The sequence below is a fragment of the Dasypus novemcinctus genome, chromosome 1, assembly GCF_030445035.2.
Source record: "Dasypus novemcinctus isolate mDasNov1 chromosome 1, mDasNov1.1.hap2, whole genome shotgun sequence".
Classification (NCBI taxonomy): Eukaryota; Metazoa; Chordata; class Mammalia; order Cingulata; family Dasypodidae; genus Dasypus; species Dasypus novemcinctus.
This window is the reverse complement of record NC_080673.1, coordinates 155,903,148-155,915,565: the sequence shown is the minus strand read 5'-3', so window position 1 is coordinate 155,915,565 and position 12,418 is coordinate 155,903,148. Positions and strand designations below refer to the sequence as shown.

General features: G+C 37.4%; 1 protein-coding gene across 2 annotated transcripts in view; it reads right to left on the bottom strand.

The window, feature by feature from the left end:
* LRRC66 (leucine rich repeat containing 66) overlaps nucleotides 1-12,418 on the bottom strand; it is a 45,881-nt gene that overhangs the window by 14,457 nt on the left and 19,006 nt on the right. The gene's annotated exons all lie outside the window — the stretch shown is intronic.

Below are 12,418 nucleotides of genomic sequence, written 5' to 3'. Positions count from 1 at the left end.
ATTTCAGAGTAATAGAGGAAAAGTTGTTCTGATGCTTTATTTATATGGATGAATTCTTCCCACTTTAAAATTTTCTTTTTCTATTTTACTGCTATATCCTTTCTTTTAACTATGTTATTGTTGAGATTATGACTATTATCTAGGCATCTTATATTTTTCTAAGGTAATAAGTTATAGCTAGATTTTGTTTTCTGGTTAAATCCTCTGCATTTTTAGTCTCTGCCTTTGTATTTCACTGATTCCAGGGGGCTCATTTGGCACTGAAAATAAATAACAGTTGAGAATGAGGTGCCAGTCATAGCAGCCTTCCAAATTTGATTTCCCATATGAGCCTTGAAAAGACGTGCCTACATTTTTACATTTCCTTCTGCTCTATTCTGACATGTAGACTGTGGTCTTTAATCAACTCCTACATAACAAATAAGGTTGGCTCAATTCCAGAAGGGTTTATTCCTAGCCTCCTATCTGCACGTTATTGTAAAGACTGATTATGCAGAAAGACAATGACTTAATTGAAACGGCTGCACCATCGAGGTTGTCATATGTTCACCTCAGTTGTAGAGACTAAGCAAGAGACTGCTAAGACAACAAATTAACCAAAACATTATTTGCAAGGCAACTGAGGACAAGTATAGAGTAGAATGCTTGCCCTTAAAAAGTTTACCTTGCCTTAAAAAAGTCTGGTAGAGGGATAAGACATCTATACAAGAAAAAGTTTCTGTAATAGTTGTACAAAGTAGTGCATCACAAGCATCATTTTATTATAAATTAACTGTCAGCCTCTCCATCAGATGGCCAGGCCTTTCAAGGCAGAATTCACATTTCTTAACTCTTGCAAAGCCTGGTGTATAGTACACATTCAATGGGCCAGAGGTCACAGTATTTGTCCTGTGCAAAGATTTAAAAATTATTAAGCCAACATTAAAGAATCATTACAAAAATGTGAATTCTCTTGGAAAATTGGAAGTTCCAACTGGCATAAGAAACATTTAGTTGGAGCTGAATGAGGACTACCTGTTTTAGATGTGGCATGTGCTTACAGGAGAGTGTTATTTCTTTGTACTCACATCATCATCAAAAATAGGAGAGATTTTAAAAAGCCTGCAGGTTTTAAGAAAAAAAATGAGACAGAACCAAGGATGAGATTCAGCTGGCATATCCTAGAAAGATCATTTCAGGTGTTACAATACTGAAATATTTCCATACAGGCCCCTGTGTCCCCCACTCCCACCCCCACTGCCACACACATCTAGCAAGACTTGTGCTCCAGCACTACAGCCAAGACGCCTCCACCTGGGGACCCAGGCTGACAAACAGTTGTTAAACATTTTGAATATAGCCTCTGGAGAGAATATGCTTCTTTGTGGAGTGAAGAATATTTCTACTCATTTTTTTAAAAGATTTATTATTTATTTATTTCTCCCCATCCCCTTGTTGTTTGCACTTGCTGTGTCTGTTTGTCTTCCTTGTCTCTTTAGGAGGCATTGGGAATCAAAACCAGGGCCTCCAATGTGGGAGGGAGGCACCTAATCACTTGCGCTACCTCTCTTTCCTGCTCTGTTGTGTCCCTCATGTTTTTCTTCTTGCGTCTCTTGTTGTGTCAGCTTGCCACATCTGCCCATTGCGCCAGCTTGCTATCTTCTCTAGGAAGCACCTAGAACTGAACCAGGGACTTCCCATGTGGTAGGAAGGAGCACAATTGCTTGAGCCACATCCTCTTCCCTCTATATTCATTTTAAAAAGTAAATGATATGGGTCTCTGAAAAAAACTGTTTTGTAAGACACCGGTATGAAAGAAGCTATGGTTTCCTTATATTTTCATGATTCCTGACTAGCTTATATAGGGGTGTGAACTTCTGGTCACAGTTATGAGACTATAACTGCAAGATCTCAGTGCCTAATTGAACTGAATAGTTAGCCTAAGACTTCAGTGGAGGTGGAGATGATGCCTAGCTTTGGAGTACAGGGAAGAAATTATTTTAAAATTCCTATTTAATTGTGCACTCTTTATACTCGAAGTGTTTTACAAATTTCTCTTTAATATCTTCACGTAGCCCTGTGAGGTTAGTCCCATTTGCAAACAACAAAACCTAGGCTCAGAGAAATTAAGAAGCTGCCTAATGTCATTGTAGGTAGAGCTGGAAGTGAAATTCAGCTCTCTTAACCATTATGCTTTAACAAAGGAAGAAAAAAAGGAAGGGATGGAAGGAGAGAGGGGGGAGGGAGGGAAATACACGAGCAGGGCCTTGAAAGATAACTTGAATTTAGAATGGGAAAAAAAGAGGCTTTGAGAAGTCTCTCTGGACAAGAGAATGGTGGACCATGGAATATATAATGAAATTGCCAAATATATTGGGGGGTGGGGTGGTGATGATCCTCCTTGCATTATAGAATTAATAGCATCCTGAATTGGCACTTGAGACATATATTAGAAACCCCAAAGCAACCTTGATTCTAGCTCTTTCCAGACTTTTTACGTGGACCAGAGAACATCACCTAAGGTCTCCATGCCTCAGATTCCACATTAAAAAATTTTTTAACACAAGAGGAATTGAGATTTGTCTTTGATTACTATGATCTTCAAATATTTTGAGCTTAATGGAAGTCAGATATGACAATCTAGATCATTTTCAACAAATAATCACTTGCTGGGGAAAACACAGACCCATGCTCAGCAGCCATCTCCCAGTCCTCCCCTATCCCTTGCCTTCTCTTCTACTGTGCGATGATGTTTCAGTCTGTTACCATTCCACAGCCTGGGAGAGATGTTAAATCTAATGGAAAGGCCCAACAAGACCTTAAACCCGGAAACTGGGAACAAGAAGCCCCAGGTGCTCTCGGAGGCAGGAATTCTTAATGGCAGGGCCTCCTACCCCTAGGGTGGATTTGTACCACACTTAAATAGCATAGATCTGTCTTTCTTCTGCAAAGCAAAGTGGAGCACGTGCAACTGTTATCTACCGACCCCACCAGAGCAGTTTTGGACACCTAGGAGACCAATCATGGTGGAATCTCCTCCCCTGCTCTTTTGGGCTCTTTGTGTTATGTAAGTTATAAAGTAATTTGCTGTAAGTTACTGTTGGGCTTGAGCCTGTGTTTCCATGGTGCACAGGCTTGAGCCTGTGTTTCCATGATGCCCCACATCACTCCACTGTAGGCAGAATATACTTCCCCAGTCCATTGAATTGAGTTTGGTCACGTAACTTGATTTGGACAATGGGATTGTCCAATTATCAGAGGTGACATGAGCAAGGATTTGAAATGTGTTTGTTATGGGTTTGCTCTCTCTTGTCTTCTGCCACTGTAATGGAAAGGATATGCCCTAATTAGCCTGATGGTCCAAAAACAATGAGAGACACATAGAACAGACTTGGACTCAACAAATAGTTCAGAGTCAAGTCTGGATGAGCCCAACCTAAATCAGCTAATTTCTAATGAACCTGCAGGTAAGTGAGTGAGAATGTGATTACTGATTTTGATGTGGGCTATGGGTGGAAGGCTCTTTGTCTCTTCAGAAATAACTAAGCTGTTTGACTTGTGTCTCTTCAGAAATAACTAAGTTGTTTGACTTGTGGGTGTGGAACGGTAAGAGGCTGCAGTCCTGCTCTTAGGGACCAGCAGGCTCCAGTCCCAGGAAATGTTTAACAAAGCAAGGGCTATAAACTTTAAGTATTTAGGGGAAATGCAAAAACCAAGGCTTATCTAAAATGTCTGGAGTCCTTGCTAAAAGCTTACCTAAGATGTGAAAGAGATATATGCTAATTGAAGCCTATTGAGAACTGAAACAAAGGGACCATTTGGCCTTTCCTCTCTGTATAAAAGACGTTTGAAAATCTTGTTCAGGGCTCGGGATTCAAACAGAAAGCTCCCGAGTCCGGCCGGCCGTCAATAAACCATTTTTCCTTCTCAAAATCATTCCTGAGTCCTGGCCTCTCTATACTCGAATAATTGAACTTCTCTTAAATTCCACAACATTAATGGCGACCACGAAGGGACAATAAATGAAGGCCAGAGACGGTAGCATTTTGCTGCCCCTTCCAAATCCCCAAGGAAGCCGGGAGGACTCGGGTGAACCCCAAATCTGGGCGCCCCTGGATTAAATTTAATCCAGAAAAGATGTGGGCTCCGCCAGAATCTTCCCGACAAAAATCGAGGGCAATGGAAGGTCTGAAGAGAAAGATTCTGGGAACGAAAAAGAACTCCGAACATGGAAGAAGGTAAGACTCCCCGGGTGAGCAGAGTCTGGAAGGCCCTAGCTTTAATTGCTAGGAAGGGGAGGCTGATCACCTCCCGAGAGAACCCTAGTAGCCCCAGAAGGCTGGGGGGAAGCCGTTCTCTCTAGGCTTGGGAAAAGGAGGAAAACCGGGGAAAAGCCCTGGTGTTTTGGGTTTGTCTAACTGCATGTTAGAATCTGGTACTGGTCTTATATCCACTAAAGGAGTGGAGTCTCGATTTTAATAGGAAGGGTATTTATAGGTTCGAGTCCTAATATCCTGGAAATTGGTCTAGATTAAGGAAAACAAAACTTGGTTACAGGAAAATGGATCGGCTTTTCTGGTGGAGCTTGGTCTGGGTGTAAAGTTTAAACAGTGGAAAAGTCTAGCTGAAATCTTTTGTTATGGTGCTAATTTGTGAATGAATTCGCTTTATACCAAATGTTAAGTGTTCTGAGGTTTGTGATGGCTGTGGGGGCAGCCGTGGTGAAATAAATATATAACTTGTGGGTCAGATTAGTGACCTTTGTGCTTCTGTCTGTGTCAGCTCAATGCTAGTGTTGGAGTTGTGTCCTTATGTAGAGTGGAATTACAGCTGAGCTGGAGCCCTCCCTTGCCATTGGCAAGGGGGTGAAATGATTCTGGGGCAAAAGCTGAGGAGTCTAGATGTTTGTGCATGTTCTGGTGTCTTGTCTCTGGTCTGGCCCTTTGCCGGGACTTGGAGGCCATCTGTGTCCGCGCCAAGCACCCAAGTCTGTTGGGAATGTCCCAGTCGGGGCGGCTGGGTCCCTGGGAGAGTTGCCAAATTTGAGTAGGTTCTGTCTGCCCATTTTGGCTGAAAGCTGGAAAGGGGGGAGCGGCTTGCCCCTTTCCAGTGAGTCCACCCTTCTATTCATAAGCTGCATTCCTGTTTGTTGTGCACCCGACTGCCTGGAAGGGGGGGAAGTGAAGGGGGTGAAAAGCAGAATCAGAATAAATGCAGTAAAGTTCCCTCCTTAGGGTGTCAAAGCCAAAATACGTTTGCATTCTGCTCAGGTTCTTAGAAGGTATTGTAGTAACCTTAAGTAAGAGAATGTGTTCTGTGAAGGTAAAATCTGTCTTAAGGGTATAAATATAAAGGTTTTACAAAGCATTGTTTAAGGTATTTAAGTGGCTAATTGCAGAAAGTCATTATTTAACAAAACTGAATTGATAATAATAATAATAAAAGGCAATTTTATAACAAACTTATTCGGCAGCCAATCTCCCCTGCCAACTTACTTCCAAAAAAACTGTTTCTGGTATTACATGCTGCTGAGTATTTAAAGTGAAGAAAAGTTCATTATTTTAACAAACTTGTTTAGTATTAATGGCAATTATATGTTGTAAGAAGTTTGCCTGGTGGCTCAGTATGTGGGATATATGGAGTGTGTTTTTATTGTTAAGGAAACAGAAGATGATTTTGTCCTAAGATAAAATGATTGATTATTGGAAAGAGTAGAGTGTGGGACAGAACCTGAATGAATACTGAAAGTGTAGAAGGTTTGTGGAAGGGAAATTTTTATGATTAAATTGAGTAAGATCAATATATAAAGAAAATCTTTTATCAATAGCTTCTTGTGCTTTAACCTCATCATATCCTCAATGTTTGAAGAAGAGTCTTACCTCTTTTAAAAGAACATTTTATGTTCTAGAAATCAAATCCTGAAAAGTAGCCTTTTATTTCAAACTAACTGCAAGAGATTTATTCTTTTACTTTAAAGGAAAATTAAAGTAATGGTTAAGTTCATTTAATATAAGTTGAATGAAAGGTATTTAAAGGTGTTATAAAATTAATGTTTTAAAAAATTAATAAAAACTGTAACTAAGAGTTAAAAATCATTTATAAATGCATTTATATTATAAAACAGTGGAAAGACAATAACTGAGATTATAGCTGGGTGAATTTAGCCTGAAACTATTATTTAAGTGTAAATTCTACACTAACCTTTCCTTTGTTTATGGTTGCTTCAGGCCTAACCTCGCCCTTTGCCTTTGCCTGTGGTTATTTCATAATTGAGAAGAGCTGGGACATCACTGTCTCCTCTTCTGGTATTAGTAACCCTTTCTCTCATGAATTCAAGTGTAAACTAAATAAATTGCTGCCTGATAGAATAAGGTTAAATGACCACTGGAGTTTTATTATCTCCAAAACCAAAAGGGGGGTGGAGGGGGAGAAGTCTCCTGCCTTGACGGTCAGTGTTCTAAGAGTGGCAATTCATGAGAGAAAGCAGTCTGTCTCCCTGAGGCTTCAAATAGCCTCAGTAAATATATATAAAACTAATCTTGTTGCTTATCCAAAATTCTGCTAATTTCAAGGTAAAATATAAAGTTCTAAAACAAAATGGTGCTAAGGCATTGAGAACATTTTGGTTATTACAATCCATTAAGTAAGAAAGAAAATTCTTGTGGTAAACTGCATGGTCATAGTGCAAATTAAGAAGAGTTTCAAAAGTCTTTGAAAAGTTTAAAGTAACTAAAGTCATGTTGTTGTGTCAAACTATTCATGTCTGCCTATTTGCTCAAATTGTTAAAAATTAAATATGCAGTTATATTTATAAATATTCTTAAAGCCCAAATTGAACTAAGCAGGATGAAAAAGTCATAGAAATCTGATTATGGAAACAATTGGGAAAGGGCCTCCTCTTTGCAAGAGCTTTTAAGGCAAGACTAGGTGTGGCAGATTAAACCTATCTACTAGGCTAGGGAATTAAGAATCAGTTTGCCTGGTAATTTCCCAGTTTAAACCTTTGTCAGCCATAAATTGAAAAAAAAAAACAGAACAAAGATTAGGTTAATTTTCACAGAAGAAAAATGTTGATGTAACCCGGCGGCCTGCTGCCTCAGTCTCCCACTCCCGGGTTGGACAGCAGTGGAGGAGACCAGTTTAGGCCAGTCCTATGGGCAGTGGAAGGATGCCCAAGAAGGAGCTAACTAAGTCGGTGCCATTTCAGCACTAAATTCTATTCCTTATTTGAAAAAGGGGGGAGCAGGTAAAAACTAAAATGGTTGGAATGTGATAGAAGAAGCAGTTAAATCAAACTTTTGCGTGGGAAAGTTAAATCTCAGATAAGCTGTAACTTCTGAAGTATCCAATCTATGGAAAAACAGGAAGAGCTTGCATGCTAGGCTTAGGGGTATAAATTGTGTCATTTTTCTTTGTTCGGGGCACCAGCCATATCTGGCTCTGCGCCCCTTCTTGCAAGATTGAGAATAAAGTATTTTCTTCTCCACAATCTGGTGAGCCTTATTTTCTTCCAGAAGATTTCTTTCCAACAAAATAAGGTAATTAGTGGCTCTATTAACAAATTTCAGTAAGTAAAGGAAAGTCCATAAAAACTATGGAGAGATCTTTCCTGGGTTATGATTTTAAAAAATTAAGTAATTGTGTAATGTGTTTTGAAACCTGGAAGTCAGTATGCATGTGTTTTAAAACCTGGTCGTCAGTTATGCTTTTAAATTAATAATTTTCATAACTTAAAGAAAAGAAGTTTTTAGCTTCCTGTAAGGGAAAAAGAGAACATTCCTTGCATAAACTATTATGGTTTCAATTTTATTTAACTTGAGTGTAATCTCCCATAGTTAATTTATAAACTAAATTAACATATGTACAAAATCTTTACAGTAATGAAAATTGTAAGTGAAAATTGTAAGTTCACATTGGTGAAATTAGGCTAAAGGGAAAAGATTGTAGATATGCTCTCTTAAATAAAGAGTAAATTTCTTTCATTGGTAATTGTAATTTAGTAAGTTTATTTAAACATGAGGTGTCTAGTCAATGCGGTTATAGTCAATTATAAAGAGTTTGTAAAACATCTTCCAAACTGAAAATGTTTAAATAGTTCTAGTTGTAGAAGTCATTGTTAACTAAAGAAACTTAGATTGGTATTGGTAGCAGAAATAACTTCATGATAATAAACCTGTCTGAAGGCCACTGCAAAATACACATTTAAGTAAATGGTAATAAAAAGTTGTCTTGATTCTATTGGAAAAATTGTTTTCATTCTAACAATGAAAAATAATATTTTTCCTCTATTACTAAAGTAAAGCACCTACTGTTATCTTCATAGTAAAATTGTGTAAGTAAATAGTCATTTGATATATGTATTGCGTTAAGTTGTTTAAAATATATATAAAACAAGGAATAGACTTTAACATTGTCAAACTCTTGTGCATTCGAACCAGGCCTTGTATACATTACAGGTGGCCTCTCCATGTGAGTTATTGGCTAGGCTGGTCACTGACCCCTCAATTAAAAATATGTGCTATATCAGTCTCTGGTTCTGCTCCTGAAGTCGATGGAAACTATATTGCAGTTTCAAGCTCCTGCAGCCAATAATGACTCGGTACAGCCAAGTGTACAATGGATATCGCTTCCAGACTGGCACTGTTCCATGGTGCCAGAGAGCGCTATGCACCAGGCTAGTAGAATACTGGAAAATCTCTCTAAGATGAAGGATGCTGCAACTTGCTCACTGCGTTGAAGAACATGCTAAGTGGAGCCATGATACCAGGAGACTGTAAGTAAAACTTAAACACAATTGGCATTATGGCCTGCTCTCATGGAGAGATAACATGTAAAGTATTACAAACCTGAAACTCAAAACTAATAATGGCAACTCTGAATCCTTATGCATTAAGTAATACATTAGTTAATATTAAGTGCTGTACTTTTATCCTGTACTAAATATATGCCTAATAATTGTAATGTTATCTTTTCTATTTTGGATCAAGTGCAGAAGTATATTAGACATGTTAAATTCCTGGTAAAATCATTTTCTAAACAGTTAATAACATGTCTATAGAATAAGGTGGCAGTCTCAGCCAGTCTCAGTTAGCAAAAGTGAGGCTTGCTTGCTGATGGTGAGTCACCTTTTGAACAAGTCAAAATTGCTAGAAATTGTACAATGAAAACCAAGGTGTAAAAATCTTTATTCTGTAGTTCTGATCACTCCCACAGGTGAAAACTAAGAATATTTCCAAATTAGTGTTCTAATCCTGAGTGAAGCCAGTTGCCCAGGGAGTGCCAGTTCACCAGGAGCATCTGACAAAGCAAATGAGTGTCGATCATTGAACAGCTTGGAATGTATCTTCAGACAAAGCTAAGTGTCTGTTGCAATTTCTCTCTAAAGATGGATAACTTAAAAAAGAGCGTATATGCTGTTCCCACCAGCTTTTGGGGAATGCCATCTTTATAGGCACCTGACCTTGTCTACCTCTGTAATCCAATGTGTCCTCTTTTGAAAGCAGGTATTCCAAAATTTTGATTAAGTTTGTTTCTTTCAGAGTGAACATCTTATTAACCATATGAAAACTTCATCCAACTTCGTACAGAATGCCAGATCCATCTTCCTCCAGTTAGAATAAATTAAAGAGTTTTACACCTTATTAGGCAATGACTACAGCCCATGGCCAGCAGGAAGCAGTTACAGAAAAGAGATCGTCTCCCTTCAGCACCCCTTTTAAATTAAAGGTGTAAACTCTTTAAAGAGTAAAATAAAAGTAATAGATGGATCTGGAACCTGACTGGAAATCCACGTGAGTGCCAGTGGCAGCAGAATAACTGCGGGAGGCCCCTGCCCAAGATTCTGCTGTCCAGAATGAAAAGCTCTAAACTTCTAAAAACAGTCCTGGATGCTGTACTAAAGACTGATAAATAATCAATCAAAACAACAAACAGCCATCCACCTCATAGCTCCAACAATAATTATGCCAAAGCTTAGCAAGTTAATCTTTGGCAGAAAGGGGGGAATGATGTGGGCTATGGGTGGAAGGCTCTTTGTCTCTTCAGAAATAACTAAGCTGTTTGACTTGTGTCTCTTCAGAAATAACTAAGTTGTTTGACTTGTGGGTGTGGAACGGTAAGAGGCTGCAGTCCTGCTCTTAGGGACCAGCAGGCTCCAGTCCCAGGAAATGTTTAACAAAGCAAGGGCTATAAACTTTAAGTATTTAGGGGAAATGCAAAAACCAAGGCTTATCTAAAATGTCTGGAGTCCTTGCTAAAAGCTTACCTAAGATGTGAAAGAGATATATGCTAATTGAAGCCTATTGAGAACTGAAACAAAGGGACCATTTGGCCTTTCCTCTCTGTATAAAAGACGTTTGAAAATCTTGTTCAGGGCTCGGGATTCAAACAGAAAGCTCCCGAGTCCGGCCAGCCGTCAATAAACCATTTTTCCTTCTCAAAATCATTCCTGAGTCCTGGCCTCTCTATACTCGAATAATTGAAGTTCTCTTAAATTCCACAACAATTTAAGCATCTGAGTTTTGAGGTTATGAAGTATTAGTGGGCAATAGATGATACACTGGTATTATTTAAGTCCAGTATATCAGCATTGAATGATTTTCCTCTTATTTCTATATCATTTCATTTTCAAAGAGAAATATAAAAATATTTTAGTATTTTTTGTACCTATTGTTATAATAAATTCATATTTTAAAAATTTGAATCGTGACTTTCAATTCATGTACAGTTAGATATTATTCCTTGAGGAATAATAACTAATTGTACATGCATAGGATTAGATCTGCTATTGGCTGCCAAAATAATTGTTTATTTAGAAAATCAAAATTCTTTAGTGAGATCTGGCACATAGTGCTACCAGCCTCAAGTGACTGCATATGAATTACACTGGACTAATTTTAGTAAGTGGTGACATAATATCTTATAAATGAGCTGATGCTGGAGTGAGGATGAAACCAGAAATTATTGATAGGTTAGCATCAAATATGGTTTACCATTTTGATCCGCAGAAAACCCAGAGCATGATATTCAAGCTGGACCTGATTGAGGTGGGTCTGGGGGTGCTCTGTAAACAAAGTTTCGGGACAAGAGCTCCTAATAAAGTAATCTGACTGGAAGAACTTTATAGATCAATATTCTGACTCTCATACAACAAAATTAATTCCACTTAGATTAAAAATATAATTTTTCTGAAAAATCTTCTTTGACAGTTTTGCCATTCATGGGATATAAGGCTCATCTAAATAGGAGCTTGATGGAGTTGAGCTTGGGGGAAGATGTTTTTGAGAATAAAAGCAAAGGAAGAAATTATAAAAGAAAATATTAATTCAACTACAAAAATTTTAAATTGAGTTCATGCCAGGAATACTATAAAAGGAACAAAGATAAGGATGACAGCAGATTTCTCACTGGAAACAAATGCAAACTGAGATAGTAGAACAACATCTTTAAAATATTGAAAGAAAATATTTGCCAACCTAGAATTCTTTACTGAACGGAAGCATCTTTTAAAAATGAAGGCAAATAAAGACTTTTCAGATATACAAGATCTGAAAAAAAATTCATTACCAGCATACCTATAGCAAAGTAAAAGGAAGTCCTTAAAACAGAAGAAAAATGAAAACAGATGGAAGTCTGGATTTACACAAATGAATAAAAAGCTCCAGAAATGTTAACTATGTGGGAAAATATTTTTCAAATCTCTTTAAAAGATAATCAACTTTTTAAAGTAAAAATAATAACAAGCATGTGGAGTTTATAACATATGTAGAGATAAAATGTGTGACAATAATAGTACAAAGGCCAAGAGAAGAAAAATGGAAGAATACTATTTTAAGATTATATTATAAGCAAGTAGCATAAAAGTACAAAAGAAGAACAAAAACCAGAAGGGACAAATAGAAACCAAATATCAAAATTGCATATTTAAATAACTGTCTAAAAACTCTAATTAAAAGGCAAGGATTGTCCATTTTGGTAAAGAAAAGCAATACCTAACTATAAACTGCCTATAAGGAGCCCACTTTAAATTTAAAAAACACAAACAGGTTAAAAGTAAAAGGTTGGAAAAGAATAGCCTTTCCAAAAAATGGTGCTGAAACAATTGGATATCCATATGAAAAAAATAAAAACAACTTGGATCCATACCTCACATTATAATAAAAAATTAACTCAAAATGGATTATAGACCTAAAGGAAATACCTAAAACTATGACACTACTAGAAGAAAACAAGAAGCTTTATGACCTTGGATTAGGAAAAGGTTTTTTCAATATGGAATTAAAACACAATCCATAAAAGAACAAATAGATAAATCCTACTTCATCGAAATGGAAAGTTTATGCTCTTCAAAAGACACTATTAAGAGAATGAAAAGACAAACCACAGACTGGGAGAAAAATCTTTCCAAAAGATCTACCTTTTATACAGAATATAGCTTCCA